The 15,880-nt window shown below is 35.5% G+C and overlaps 1 protein-coding gene and 1 pseudogene across 1 annotated transcript in view; both read right to left on the bottom strand.

The window, feature by feature from the left end:
• Window positions 1-15,880, bottom strand: part of KCTD8 (potassium channel tetramerization domain containing 8) — a 268,146-nt gene that overhangs the window by 215,243 nt on the left and 37,023 nt on the right. The window lies entirely within an intron of this gene.
• On the bottom strand, window positions 2,584-2,973 carry LOC118895847 (annotated as a pseudogene).

Raw genomic sequence — 15,880 nt, 5'->3', positions numbered from 1 at the left:
TTCTATTAGTTTGCTAGGGCTGCTACAGTAAATATCACAGACTGGGTGGATTAAACAAAAGAAATTTATTTTCTTGTGGTTCTAGAGGCTGGAAGTCCAAAATCAAGGTGTCAGCAGGTTTGGTGTTTCCTTGGGCCTCCCTCCTTGCCTTGCAGATGGCAACCTTGTGACTGAGTCTTCACATGGTCCTTTCTCTGTGAGCACACATTCCTGGTGTCCCTTTGTGTGTCCTAATCTCCTCTTCTTAAAAGGATACCAATCAGATTGGATTAGGGTCCACCCTACAGGCCTCATTTTAACTCGAAGGCCCTATCTTCATTCTGAGATACTAGGAGTGAATTTTTGGGGGAACACAATTCAGCCCATAACAGACACTAAGAATATGCAGCCATAAAATGTAATAAAAAAGTAACTTTTGTAAACAATTAACAATTTTTTAACATCTTTATTGGAGTATAATTACTTTACAATGGTGTGTTAGTTTCTGCTTTATAACAAAGTGAATCAGCTATACATACACATATATCCCCATATCTCTTCCCTCTTGCGTCTCTCTCCCACCCTCCCTATCCCACCCCTCTAGGTGGTCACAAAGCACCAAGCTGATCTCCCTGTGCTATGCAGCTGCTTCCCACTAGCTATCTATTTTACATTTGGTAGTGTAACCACCAATGTCCATGCCACTCTCTCACTTCGGATTTTGGGATGTTTTCAGCATTTGTCATCTTTTTTAAATGTGCAATTTGTTGCAATTTATTTTCTCATGTGAAAGATACATTCACTTTTGTACTGAATTTTTTATTCATAATTTGCTTTGTATTCCTTCAAGAGAGCTGCTTGCCCTCCATATTGCACTGGATTCGGTCATTACAAAAAGGAGGATCCATTCCCATCTCATAGATTCAATATCTTTATGGGTTCAATTGATTAATCTATAAAATAGAAATCATTTTGTTGATGTTGAAAAATGTGTAGTTTCCATTTCAATACAAGATATCTGCATTTTGCAAAGAAATGGTTATCTCTGAAATGTCATATATTGAAATTGTTTCCTAGAAGGCCATAAATAAAGTGTGTTTTTCGTAATATACAACTGTCCAGACATTAAATTCCTTGCCATGTTATTATATTTCATGTCTTGTTCCTACCTCTATATATAAAAGTCATAAGTAGAAAAAAGTTTAAATACCAATGAAGGAAATGTTGCCTAGTGACACCAGCAGTATCTACATGAGCCTGCCCTTGCCAAGAGGACAAAGAAGTATGACATTTTACATTTCTATATTATAGTCTATACATCATTCTTTAATGAGGTACTAATTGTGTAAACCTGTATAGAGTTTCTTCTGGATCAACAGCATGCCCTTGAGTATGATCTAAGTTTTGCCTTAGGTCTAAGGAGATAGAATCCAGAAGAGGAAATAGACTGAATGACCTCAAGAGCTGGCCTGTTTGACAGACAAGCAGGGCAGTAGTGAGAGAGAAAAATTGGGAAGCTGATTCATAAAATCCTCATATTTTGCATTTCAAGAAATCTCCTAACTCACACTCATTCAAGATTCTATCATTTTATGTTTAATTTCATGTTTGAAGTCACATAAAAGTAATGAAGCTTGTCAAGCAATCTCACTTTAAACAAGTAAGAAGAATTCAGGTCAGATTTCAGGTGCTAAATGCCTCTCTTGTTTCATAATAATCACAGTTCACCTTCATATGGCAAGGTTTGAAGTAAAATATTTTGGGTTCCTTAGGACGAAGCTGCTTTGAAAAGCCTAAAGAAAGTACAGTTCAAAGTAAATAACTGCAATTTTATTTTTCAAAATTTAAATTTCATGAGCTTCCTAATTTAGGTCTGAATTTCTGCCTTCTAGGATCTAATATTAATGATCATATTTACCAGCTTTTGTTCCAACCAAAACAATAGCAGAAAAAGGATTTAAAACACTCATACATGGTCTTAGGTCAAAAACTAATTGCAAAATGTGCTCCTATTAAGGGTAAAAGATCTGATTAGCCAGGTCGTTAAAATCAAGCAAGAGTAGAATAGGGCATGGTCATAATTAGTGTCACTCTTCTAATTTTCTTGTTTTGTCTCTGGAACTCTACTCAAATAGCCCCACATAGCAAGAAAAAAGTATTATCCATTCTTCTCTTAACCCAACCTAAAAACCAAAAAGTTTCTTAATGGTGGTCAATGTTAACTTGGGGATGAATTAACCAATCATCCCTCTAGTTATGAGTATTTTTTTTAGCTAAAGTACATTTATTTGTTTTTCACTAAGACTTTGTCTTGAGGACATAACTAAACCACGTCACCACCCCCCACCCCAATGTGAAGAAGGGTTAGTACAGTGAATGTTATAAAGCAGATAGGAACAGTTTGAAGGATTGGAACCAACATTAACTGACAAAAACCAACTTCCATCTAAATCATCATAAAAATGTTTAAGTAAAAAAAAAGGAGGGGGCAGGGGGGAAAGGCGGTTTCAGATTGAACAAGATCCTCACATTTCATCTAATACATTCAATCCTGGCAGGAGTGCACCAAAATGGAAACAGGATTACTATAATACAAAACTTCCACTACAGCACACTGTACACAGCTGTGTTCCAATCCCACCCCTGTCCCCCTAATGCTTCCAAACTCAACTCTTTCCTGGCCTGTTGGGCCTGTTGACAAAGGAGCACCTGGATCTTCTCTTTAATCCAGTCTTTGTTATAAGGCTGGTATGTCTGGGTATCAGCTCAGTAAACAAGGCAGCTGAGGTCTGCCAGGTCATCAATAAAATCAAACAACTGACTGATATCATATGTGATAGAGGGGCTGTTGGGATTCATTCTCTTCAGATGTTCTTCATACATTTTACAAACACCTTCCATGCATTCATTCACAGATTCATAGTCAGCATAAGTTCTGCCTTCTGGCCTCTTGGTAGGCTGTACCAGCAAAATGGTGTGAGACATCGCACCAAACTCTCTGCAGCCACTCCTGACTCGGCCACTGCACCTAGTTATGAGTATTTTGAAGAGCTTGCCCAGTTTCCTCCAGAGAACAACCAATAGTACAGTTCTTCTCATTCCAAAGAGTATCTTTATACTCTGAGCCATTCTTCTAACAAGTTTTAGAGGGAACTAAACAAGAGTAGAAGAAATGGGTGGCTACGGTAGAAGATTAGCATGATATTTTGGCAGCCCTGCTTTCTTTGAGATCAACTTATATTTTGCACTTCTTTGTAAAGTTATAGTCAATAGAAAAATATAATACGTCTCCTCTAGATTGAGACATTTCTGCTTTCTTCATTATATTCTGGATACCCTCTTCCTCTCCCCACACTGTGATAGCATCCAAGGATGAGGAGGTGAAAATACAATGGATATCAGTTCTGAGGTTAAGACAGAAAACGGACAAATATTTGGTAGTCAGCATAGCATGCAAAGGATATACTGGATATCTTTCAAAAGCAAAATATAGTCTGGATAGTTAACTTCAAAGTATAATTTTATGCACTGAAAGATATGGCTCTTCTCTTTACTTAACTCAAACATGATCTATAAAATATCAAATGTAAGAAAAGGATTTAGGAGAATAAATATCTATGGGAATGACAGATTTGACCAAAATGAAAAAAAGTTGAAGTAAAATTTTTGAAAAAAATTCAAGTGATTCAAGTGCATCCCATCTGTGCTTCTTGTCACATTATTTTTATCCTCAAATTTACATATTGTATTTACAAATGTTTCTGTTCTCAGGTTAATTTTAGGAGCTCAAGTTGGGTATTTAAATGTTTGAATTAAGCGTAACAACTAAATAAATATGAGAACACAAATCCTGGATGTTAAATGCATATAGACTATCAAATTTGTCTTCTTAATCCTCAGCCAACACTTGAGTTCAGTTCCATCTAATAGTCCACTAGAAATTCCACTGTATTGTCCAACCATCAACCCACAATTCTCTAAATACATTACTTTTGCTTCCTTGGCAAAGTACTGCTTTACATTGTTTCCTTACTTCAATCAATATTATCAAAATTCTTTCAATTATTTAAAATACAAATTTCAGCATCTTCATTTTCTCTTTCATCTCTTTCACCCCCAAATAAGTTCTAAAGACACTGCCTTCCAAAATCTCCTCTTTTATTAACTTAGGCAAGGTTTTCATCATTCTCGTCTCAATTACTACAATAAACTCCTAATTCATTTTAATGTTCAAACACTACCTCTTTCTAGTTACCCTGATATAGACATCACATTAATTTTTTTTTAATTCACTATTTTCACATGACATTCCATCACCCTGGATCAAATCCTTCAATAATTATTAACCACCTACTCTAACAATTTTAAGCTTTCTAGTGTGTTACCTACTTTCTCACACTGCCTACCAAATTCTCATACTTCAAGAGTTAATCTGGTCTCACCTCTTCTCTGATTTTTCTTTTACCCTGTGTCATTAGAAGCAGTATGGTAGAGTAGGAAACATTTACTCTGAGGTTTCAGGTGACTGTGGGATGAAATCCCAGCCCTGTCATCTATCCACTGGGAAGAACAAGTTAAATCCTTGAACCTTGGCTTCATTATATGCAATACACGAGATAATAAAGCCAAATTCCTATGACCAATGAAAGATTAAATGAAACAGTGTATGTAAAGTACTAGCAAGGACAAATGATTTTACTTGGCAGATTATTAAATACTAATCCATATTTCTAAATATAATAGTAAAGTGTTGTTAAAATTATGACCTGGACTCACCAAATGATGCCTAAACATTTATTAAACAAAAAAGAAATAAATATCTGTAGCAAACTCTTATTACTGCCATACCTTCTTGCTCTATGAGCCCTTTGAAAATTGATAATATATACCGGTGTATATCCTTCTTTTAACTAGAATTCTTTAACAAAAAAATAAATAAATAATAATTCCCTCAAATGACATATCCACAAACAGCCAGACAAAATTTAATATATTTAATGGTTAAGAAATGAGTGTGAAGATTTTTGAATTTAGAAAGACCTGAATGGAAAATTTCTAGCCATCCTTTTAGAATTATGATTCTTCTGAGTGAAATGATTGACAAAGAAGAAAGTGACATTTTTAAATATCCAAGGGAGACCCCAAGCATAGTCTGCAGCTCTTCCAAGACAGAACTGTCATACAGTATAAAGTTGTGCTGGCAGAGCAGTCCATATCCTCTAATGGGCAGGAGGACAAGCTGGTGACTCAAGTGGTCTAGCTGTAAGAGGCATGGTGGTAGCGAGCACCCACTTGGAGAGATTATAAGGAACTGATGGGGTAAGAGAGACATTCAGAAACTAAGAAATAATAATGAAGTGGTAGCTGGGTGCTTATCTTTAGCTTACACAAAAATAATCATTTTAAGGGACATTATACAGTCACATTTTACCAACTTGGTAGAGATTATGAAGCTAGCAATTTCAACCATGTAGAAAAATATACTCAAAAACCTGCAGAAGAAAAAAACAGCTTTCAGCCATCTTTATTATTTTGGAAAGAATTGAATGACTCTCATTAACAGCTTTCCAGTTTATAGTGTATTTTAAAAGAACAAGGGTTGAAATAAGTGATAGAATAGAGCACCTAGGAAACAGAAAAAAAGAAATTGGCAACTAAATACCTGACATAAAGGACAAAAGGAGAAAACACAGCATTCCGAGGCTTTTATTACAAGTTCTCTCAGCCTTATATTTTTCAATTGCTCCAGGGGCTTCACTTAACTTTCTAAGAGTACAATGACTAGTATTCTGAAAGAAGAACCTTCTTAATTTTACTCATCCTCCAAAAAACTCTCCCTAAAATATATTGCATAATTTCCTCCATTATTATACATATTACATAGATTCTAATATAATCTTTTTTCTTGAGATATTGCTGTAAAAAGCTAAAATACTTAAATACTCTGAGAATAAAAAGCATGTTCTCTTTATTCTGTTAATTATATAGAAATTGTGTTCAAGCTAACAAGTATGGTCCTCTTGTCTGATGGATCTCAACATCACTCTGGATTTATGCCTAGTGACAAATATTGACTAAATATAAGACTAAATCACATTAATGATAAACATGCATTGAATACTTTTTATGGTCCAATACTGGGTCATACTCTTTGCCTGTTTTATCTTACTACATAGTCTCAATTATTTTTATTCTATAACTGTAATTATTATTCTTATTTTACAGTTGAGAAAATTGAAGCATACAAACGTAAATTAATCTTTCCATATTCCTAATGAAAAGGGACAATAGTATATATGCTGTGATTCCCTGATTTGTCATTTTCCAAAACAGTTGTACAAAGTACTGTGTTAACATAATTAAGAGTTTCTGGCATCTAACACATTTGGGGAACTTAAGGTTAGGTTCAATACATTTCACACAGAACTTTTGAATGACTTTAATAACTTAAGGGGCACTAGGTCTCCAAGAAGGGTACATAAAATGTAGACTAACATTCAGTTAATCTCACCATTATTTGATGATGCACTCCACTTTTCTTAGAGCGTCTTGAAAAACTAGTTTTTCTTGGGACAAACTTAGAAAACAGCTTATTTATAAAAAGTACAATAATTGTTTTCATACAATCATTAGTCCTTTGATACAAAGTTGAGGATGTAATGCCAAAAAAACACAATTCATAAAAATAATTCTGTTTTTCCAAATATAGTACACATGCTGTTACGGGTTGAATTGTGTCCCCCAAAGAAGGTATGTTGAAATTCTAACCCCCAGGTCTTCAGAATATTACCTTATTTGAAACTAGAGTTGTAACCCATGTAATTAGTTCAGATGAGGTCATACTGGAGTAGGGTAGGGCCTTATTCTGATATGACTGGTGTCCTTATAAGAGGAGGAGAGACACAGGAAGGAGAATACCATGTGAAAACACAGACACACTGGGAAAATGCCATGTAATGACAGAGGTTGCAGTTGCAAGCCAAGCAACAGACTGACAGCCACCAACAGCCACCAACAAACAGGCAAGGAAGGAGTCTACTAAGTGTCTTAGTGGACCATGGCCCCGCAGATACCTAGATTTTGAACTTCTCCAGAATTGTAAGATAATAAAGTTCCATTCTCTTAAGTCACCCAGTATATGGCACTTTGTTACAGCAACCCTAAGGAAACCAATATGCATGGGTTACAAGAACACAAAATATTGATACCTTGAACATGGGATAAAATATAGAATATTTAGAGTAAAGCACTGTGGAATAATTGGAGAGAGTAGATAATTTGGAAAGAAACTTGAGAGCAGAGAGTCATGTGGCTGAGAAGAGATCTACTTGTTTATATTAATTTTTTAAAAAACTAAAGTAAGTATTTGAACATCTGTCTAAACATCAATTTTCATATCTGGAAAGTGGTTTCCAGCTCATTCCTTACAAGATTATTATGATGATTAAGTGGGAAACACAGTATATAGGAAGCAATCAAGACATATTATTACATTAGCTACTTCATACCATCAAGTTATCTCTCCAGCCCAGACCTCATGTTATCTCAGAGAAGTCCAAAGTCACTGAAAACGTGTTGTTCTAGTGAAGAAAGAATGGATACTATAGAGGCAGGTAGCAGAAGCAAGAAGAACTACAATTCTGCAGTCTGTTGCACGAAAACCACACTCACAGAAAGACAGACAAAATGAAAAGGCACAGGACTATGTACCAGATGAAGGAACAAGATAAAACCCCAGAAAAACAACTAAGTGAAGTGGAGATAGGCAACCTTCCAGAAAAAGAATTCACAATAATGATGTTGAAGATGATCCAGGACCTCAAAAAAAGAATGGAGGCAAAGATCAAGAAAATGCAAAAATTTTAACAAAAACCTACAAGAATTAAAGAACAAAAAACCAGAGATGAACAATACAATAACTGAAATGAAAAATACACTAGAAGGAATCAAGAGCAGAATAACTAAGGCAGAAGAATGGATAAGTTACCTGGAAGACAGAATGATGGAATTCATGGCCACGGAACAGAATAAAGAAAAAAGAATGAAAGGAAATGAAGACAGCCTAAGAGACCTCTGGGACAACATTAAACACAGCAATGTTCACATTATAGGCGCCTCAGAAGGCGAAGAGACAGAGGAAGGACCCAAGAAAATATTTGAAGAAACTATAGTCGAAACTTCCCTAACATGGGAAAGGAAATAGCCACCCAAGTGCAGGGAGCGCAGAGAGTCCCAAGCAGGATAAACCCAAGGAGAAACATGCCAAGACACATAGTAAGGAAACTGACAAAAATTAAAGGCAAAGAAAAATTATTGAAAGCAACAAGGGAACTCCCATAAGGTTAACAGCTGATTTCTCAGCAGAAACTCTACAAGCCAGAAGGGAGTGGCCTGACATATTTAAAGTGATGAAAGGGAAGAACCTACAACCAAAATTACTCTACCCGGCAAGGATCTCATTTGGATTTGATGGAGAAATCAAAAGCTTTACAGACAAGCAAAAGCTAAGAGAATTCAACACCACCAAACCAGTTCTACAACAAATGCTAAAGGGACGTCTCTAAGTGGGAAACACAAGAGACGAAAAGGACCTACAAAAACAAACCCATAACAATTAAGAAAATGGTCATAGGAACATACATATCAATAGTTACCTTAAACGTGAATGGATTAAATGCTCCAAACAAAAGACACAGGCTTCCTGAATGGATACAAAAACAACACCCATATATATGCTGTCTGCAAGAGACCCACTTCAGACCTAAGGACACATACAGACTGAAAGTGAGGGGATGGAAAAAGATATTCCATGCAAATGGAAATCAAAAGAAAGCTGGAGTAGAAATATTCATATCAGATAAAATAAACCTTAAAATAAAGAATGTTACAAGAGACAAGGAAGGACACTACATAATGATAAAAGGATCTATCCAAGAAGAAGATATAACAATTATAAATATATAGGCACCCAACAGAGGAGCACCTCAATACATAAGGCAAATGCTAACAGCTATGAAAGAGGAAATCGACAGTAACACAATAATAGTGGGGGACTTTAACACCTCACTTACACCAATGGACAGATCATCCAGACAGAAAATTAAAAAGGAAACACAAGCTTTAAATGGCACAACAGACCAGATAGATTTAATTGATATTTATAGGACATTCCATCTGAAAACAGCAGATTTCATTTTCTTCTCAAGTGCACACGGAACATTCTCCAGGATAGATCACATCTTGGGTCACAAATCAAGCCTCGGTAAATTTAAGAAAATTAAAATCATATCAAGCATCTTTTCTGACCACAACACTATGAGATTAGAAATAAATTACAGGGAAAAAAACGTAAAAAACAGAAACACAAGGAGGCTAAACATTACATTATTAAATAACCAAGAGATCACTGAAGAAATCAAAGAGGGAATCAAAAAATACCTAGAGACAAATGACAATGGAAACACAGTGATCCAAAACCTATGGGATGCACCAAAAGCAGTTCTAAGAGGGAAGTTTAGAGCATTACAATCCTACCTCAAGAAACAAGAAAAATCTCAAATAAACAATCTAACCTTACACCTAAAGGAACTAGAGAAAGAAGAACAAACAAAACCCAAAGTTAGTAGAAGGAAAGGAGCCATAAAGATCAGAGCAGAAATAAATGAAATAGAAACAAAGAAAACAATAGCAAAGATCAATAAAACTAAAAGCTGGTTCTTTGAGAAGATAAACAAAATTGATAAATCTTTAGCCAGACTCATCAAGAAAAAGAGGCAGAGGACTCAAACCAATAAAATTAGAAATGAAAAAGGAGAAGTGACAACAGACACCGCAGAAATACAAAGCGTCATAAGAGACTACTAAAAGCAACTCTATGTCAATAAAATGAACAACCTGGAAGAAATGGACAAATTCTTAGAAAGGTATAATCTTCCAAGACTGAACCAGAAAGAACAGACCGATCACAAGTAATGAAATTGAAACTGTGATTAAAAATCTTCCAACAAACAAAATTCCAGAACCAGATGGCTTCACAGGTGAATTCTATCAAACATTTAGAGAAGAGTTAACACCCATCCTTCTCAAACTCTTCCAAAAAATTGCAGAGGAGGGAACACTCCCAAACTCATTCTAGGAGGCTACCATCACCCTAATACCAAAACCAGACAGAGATACTACAAAAAAGAAAATTACAGGGCTTCCCTGGTGGCACAGTGGTTGAGAATCTACCTGCCAATGCAGGAGACACAGGTTCGAGCCCTGGTCTGGGAAGATCCCACATGCCATGGAGCACTAAGCCCACATGCCACAACTACTGAGCCTGTGCTCTAGAGCCCACGAGCCACAACTACTGAAGCTCACGCGTCTAGAGTCCATGCTCTGCAACAAGAGAAGCCACCACAACGAGAAGCCCGCAAACCGCAATGAAAAGTAGCCCCTGCTCTCTGCAACTAGAGAAAGCCCATGTGCAACAACGAAGACCCAACACAGCCAAAATAAATAAATAAATAAAATTTTGAAAATAAAAAAAAGATAAAATTACAGACCAATATCACTGATGAATATAGATGCAAAAATCCTCAACAAAATACTAGCAAACAGAATCCAACAACACATTAAAAGGATCATACACCATGATCAAGTGGGATTTATCCCAGGGATGCAAGGATTCTTCAATATACACAAACCAATCAATGTGATACACCACATTAACAAACTGAAGGATAAAAACCATGTGATATTCTCAACAGATGCAGAAAAAGCTTTTGACAAAATTCAACACCCATGTATGATAAAAACTCTCCAGAAAGTGGGCACAGAGGGAACCTACCTCAACATAATAAAGGCTATATATGACAAACCCACAGAAAACATCATTCTCAATGGTGAAAAACTGAAAGCATTTCCTCTAAGATCAGGAACAACACAAGGATGTCCACTCTTGCCAGTATTATTCAAAATAGTTTTGGAGGTCCTAGCCATGGCAATCAGAGAAGAAAAAGAAATGAAAGGAATCCAAATTGGGAAAGAAGTAAAACTGTCACTGTTTGTAGATGACATGATACTATACATAGGTAACCCTAAAGATGCCACCAGAAAACTACTAGAGCTAATTAATGAATTTGGTAAAGTTGCAGGATACAAAATTAATGCACAGAAATCTCTTGCATTCCTATACACTAACAACAAAAAATCTGAAAGAGAAATTAAGGAAACAGTCCCATTTACCATTGCAATAAAAAGAATAAAATACCTAGGAATAAACCTAAGGAGAAAAAAGATCTGTATGCAGAAAACTATAAGACACAGATGAAAGAAATTAAAGATGATACAAACAGATGGAGAGATATACCATGTTCTTGGGTTGGAAGAATCAACATTGTGAAAATGACTATACTACCCAAAGCAATGACTACAGATTCAATGCAATCTCTATCAAACTACCGCTGGCATTTTTCACAGAACTAGAACAAAAAATTTCACAATTTGTATGGAGACACAAAAGACCCCGAATAGCCAAAGCAATCTTGAGAAAGAAAAATGGAGCTGGAGGAATCAGGCTCCCAGACTTCAGACTATACTACAAAGCTACAGTAATCAAGACAGTATGGTACTGGCACAAAACCAGAAATATAGATCAATGGAACAGGATAGAAAGCCCAGAGATAAACCCAAGCACCTATGGTCAACTAATCTATGACAAAGGAGGCAAGGATATACAGTGGAGAAAAGACAGTCTCTTCAATAAGTGGTGCTGGAAAAACTAGGCAGCTACCTGTAAAAGAATGAAATTAGAACACTTCCTAACACCATACACGAAAATAAACTCCAAATGGATTAAAGACTTAAATGTAAGACAGGACACTATAAAAGTCTTAGAGGAAAACATAACATAAATCACAGAAAGATCTTTTTTGACCCACCTCCTAGAGTAATTGAAATAAAAACAAAAATAAATAAATGGGACCTAATGAAACTTAAAAGCTTTTTGCACAACAAAGGAAACCATAAACAAGATGAAAAGACAACCCTCAGAACAGGAGAAAATATTTGCAAATGAATCAATGGACAAAGGATTAATCTCAAAAATACATAACCAGCCCATGAAGCTCACTATTAAAAAAACAAACAACCCAATCAAAAAATGGGCAGAAGACCTAAATGGACATCTCTCCAAAGAAGATATACAGATGGCCAAGAGGCACATGAAAAGCTTCTCAACATCACTAATTATTAGAGAAATGCAACTCAAAACTACAATGAGGTATCACTTAACACCAGTTAAAATGGGAATCATCAGAAAATCTACAAACAACAAATGCTGGAGAGGGTGTGGAAAAAAGGGAACTCTCTTGCACTGTTGGTGGGAATGTAAATTGATACAGCCACTATGGAGAACAGTATGGAGGTTTCTTAAAAAACTAAAAATAGAATTACCATATGATCCAGCAATCCCACTACTGGGCATATACCCAGAGAAAACCATAATTCAAAAAGACACATGAACCCCAATGTTCACTGCAGCACTATTTACAATAGCCAGGTCATGGAAGCAACCTAAATGCTCATCGACAGACAAATGGATAAAGAAGATGGTGTACATATATACAATGGAGTACTACTGAGCCATAAAAAGGAATGAAATTGGGTCATTTGTAGAGACGTGGATGGACCTAGAGACTGTCATACAGAGCGAAGTAAGTCAGAAAGAGAAAAACAAATATCGTATATTAACACATATATATGGAATCTAGAAAATTCATACAGATGAACTGGTTTGCAAGGCAGAAATAGAGACACAGATGTAGAGAACAAACGTATGGACAGCAAGGGGGGAAGTGGGTGTGGGGTGGTGGTGGGATGAATTGGATGATTGGGATTGACATATATACACTAATGTATAAAATAGATAACTAATAAGAACCTGCTATATAAAAAATAAATTTAAAAAAATTAAACTGTCAACATTTTAAAAAGTAGATTGCAAAAAATATAATCAAATGTATCACATTTATTAAAAAAAAAAGGACACTATAAATAGGTTCCCAAGTTATAATTTTTCAAACTTGGTATCCATAAGATACCAAGTGCATTAGCTTAATGGTTCAGAAGACTTAGTACAACTTCTAAAAGCAATACATATATTAGAGGACAGCATCAAGACATATACCTTTGAAAATTTGCTTTCTATGAAAGGAATTCCTATAACATTTGCTTTTTTGATAGACTTGGAGGCAGACCTTGGCCTAAGATTACACATTTTAAGAGTATTTAATTGGACAGAACAGCCCCCAAGTACATAACACAATGAAAAAGGAAGCACTTACAACGATGACACTCAAAATACAATTTAAAATTAATGCTATCATTTTTCTAGCTGCATCGTCAATTAGTTAAATAATATAATGTAAAGCTATTTGCCTGAGATTTCATGTAGGTAATTTTTATTGATTTGGAGGGCTGGTCCAAAGCACAAAAATACCCTTCTTTCTTCTCAGTCCTTTCTCCCAGTTATCTTCACCTTGTCATGATCATGCTTTCCTGCTACTGCAATTTAGTCATTAGTTCAGAACCTATAAAATGAATAGAAAGCACAATAAAATATTGCCTGTATTCCATCTAGAAGTCACTCCCAGGTAAAAGATTCTTATTCTGTCCTTATATTTTGCTGTTTAATACAGTAAATCCTATAATAACAGTACCTATTACATCTCATCAAGTCAATGCAGACATATAGATAGCATCAATATATGGAAGGCCCTCAAAAAGGAAAATTCATTGTATAATTTACCTAAACTGACAGTGAAAAGCATAAGCACATCTAAAAAAGTCAGATTAAAGTAATTATTAAAATTTTTAAAACTACTAATATGATACATTAATATTTAACTGAATTAGCATCCTTAGAAAAACAGCAATTCCATGGAAATAAATTTATCTCCAAGTAACGAAACTTTTAACTTCATTTCTCTTTATTGAAGTATAGTTGATTTACAATTATTAAATTAGTTTCAGGTATACAGCAGAGTGATTCAGTATTTTTACAGATTTATACTCATTGAAAGTTACTACAAGACAATGGCTATAATCCCCTGTGCCATACAATATATCCTCGTTGCTTATCTCTTTTGTACATAGTTGTTGCACCTCCTTTAATCCCCCTACCCTGTATTTCCCCTGGTCTCTTCCTTCTCCTCAATCGTAACCACTAGTTGTTTCTGTATCTGTGAGAATTTCATTCTTTTTATAGCTGAGTAATACTCGCACTTTATATATATACAACTTCATTACCGACATTCATCTGTTGATGGACAGGGTGGCTTCCACATCTTGGCTATTGTAATAGTGCTGCTGTGAACACCTGGGTGTTTTGTATCTTTCAATTAGCGGGGTTTTTTTTCTGGATATATACCCAGCAGTGGAATTGCTGGATCATATGGTACTTCTATTTTTAGTTTTTGGAGGGATGAAACTTGCAACTTTAAAAGATAAACTTGGAAAAGAAATCCTCACCCCTACAGGTAGAAATCTCTAAATATATGACCTACATCCTTGCGACTTCTAGTAGGTAACTAAGAAGAACTTGAACGTCAATTAACATTAGCCTGTAAGAGTTGAGCCAGTAAATTTAACACATAAGGAATAAAATGAGCTATTATAGAAACCTGCCTAAAGGACCAAATTTCTCCTAAATCAGTGCTTAAAGAGCAGTCTGGAAATCTAACTGCACCATTGTTAAATGTGAAAAATGTAATTATCTGATCAACAGTGTTGCAACACCCACAGAGAGACTATCTAGATGGCTGTGGTAGGCAGAATAATGCCCTGTAAACTGTGCAGCCCCCAATCCTCAGAACCTGTGAGTATGTCACTTTACTTGGCAAAAGAGATCTTGCACATGTGATTAAGTTAAGGATCTTGAGATGGGGAGATAAGTATTACCCAGGTGGACCCTGAGTCATTATAAGTGAAAGAGAGTGGCAGGAGAACCAGAGACATAGATTTGAAATATTACTCTGATGGCTTTGAAGATGGAAGGGGTCCAGGAACTAAGCAATACAGGCAGGCTTCTAGAAGCTGGAAGAAGCAAGGAAACAGATTGTCCACTAGAGCCTCCTGAAGAAACACAGCCCTGCTGACACTTAAATTTTAGCCTGATGGACCCTTTCCAGACTTCTGACCTCCAGAACTGTAAAACGTATGTTGTTTTAAGCCACTATGTTTGTGATAATTTGTTACAGCAGCAATAGATAACTAATATGGTGGACTTCATAGAGTACTGAAAACATACTGAAAAAGAACAAAATATCAGAAAGATTTTTTTATTCAGTATGACCAAAGGAGAAAGACTCTGAAGTGCACTAGTTATTGGAAAGGTATACTTTTTTTGGTCAGGAGACTTTAATGGGTTTTTAAGCAACTTGGATAAAAAAATTCCCAAAACAGTGCAATTCTCTTTGATCTGCTTCAGTGCTCCTCATGAAAACTTCTAGTGACCAAATTGGCATCTAGGATATAAAATAAGAAGAAAGTGCTCAGAGTAGTGAATTGTACTATAAAAATGGCATTGTCTCCACTATAAATGAGCCAAAAGTAGGAGCATCTCCTGATCCTTTTGAGTCCATTTAAAAAGATGCATCTCAACAAATTATCTGCCCTCCCGCCCACTGCCCATAGCTGAGGATTAGATTGATGACCATTCTTTCAGAGGTCTGGGTGTCCTGCCATGATTCCTTCATTAACACCTTTATCTCACTTTTTAATTTTGACACTTACTTGAATAGATATACTGTAAATTATTTGAAATATTTAAAAATATTCAATATTTAATAATTAGATAATTAAACAAATATTTAAATAATTCTGGAGAATTATTGCAGTAACTACAAATATTATAGTA

Source organism: Balaenoptera musculus, chromosome 5 (genome assembly GCF_009873245.2).
Source record: "Balaenoptera musculus isolate JJ_BM4_2016_0621 chromosome 5, mBalMus1.pri.v3, whole genome shotgun sequence".
NCBI classification, from domain to species: domain Eukaryota; kingdom Metazoa; phylum Chordata; class Mammalia; order Artiodactyla; family Balaenopteridae; genus Balaenoptera; species Balaenoptera musculus.
The sequence above is the reverse complement of the archived record's forward strand: the minus strand, read 5'-3'. Positions and strand labels throughout refer to the sequence as shown.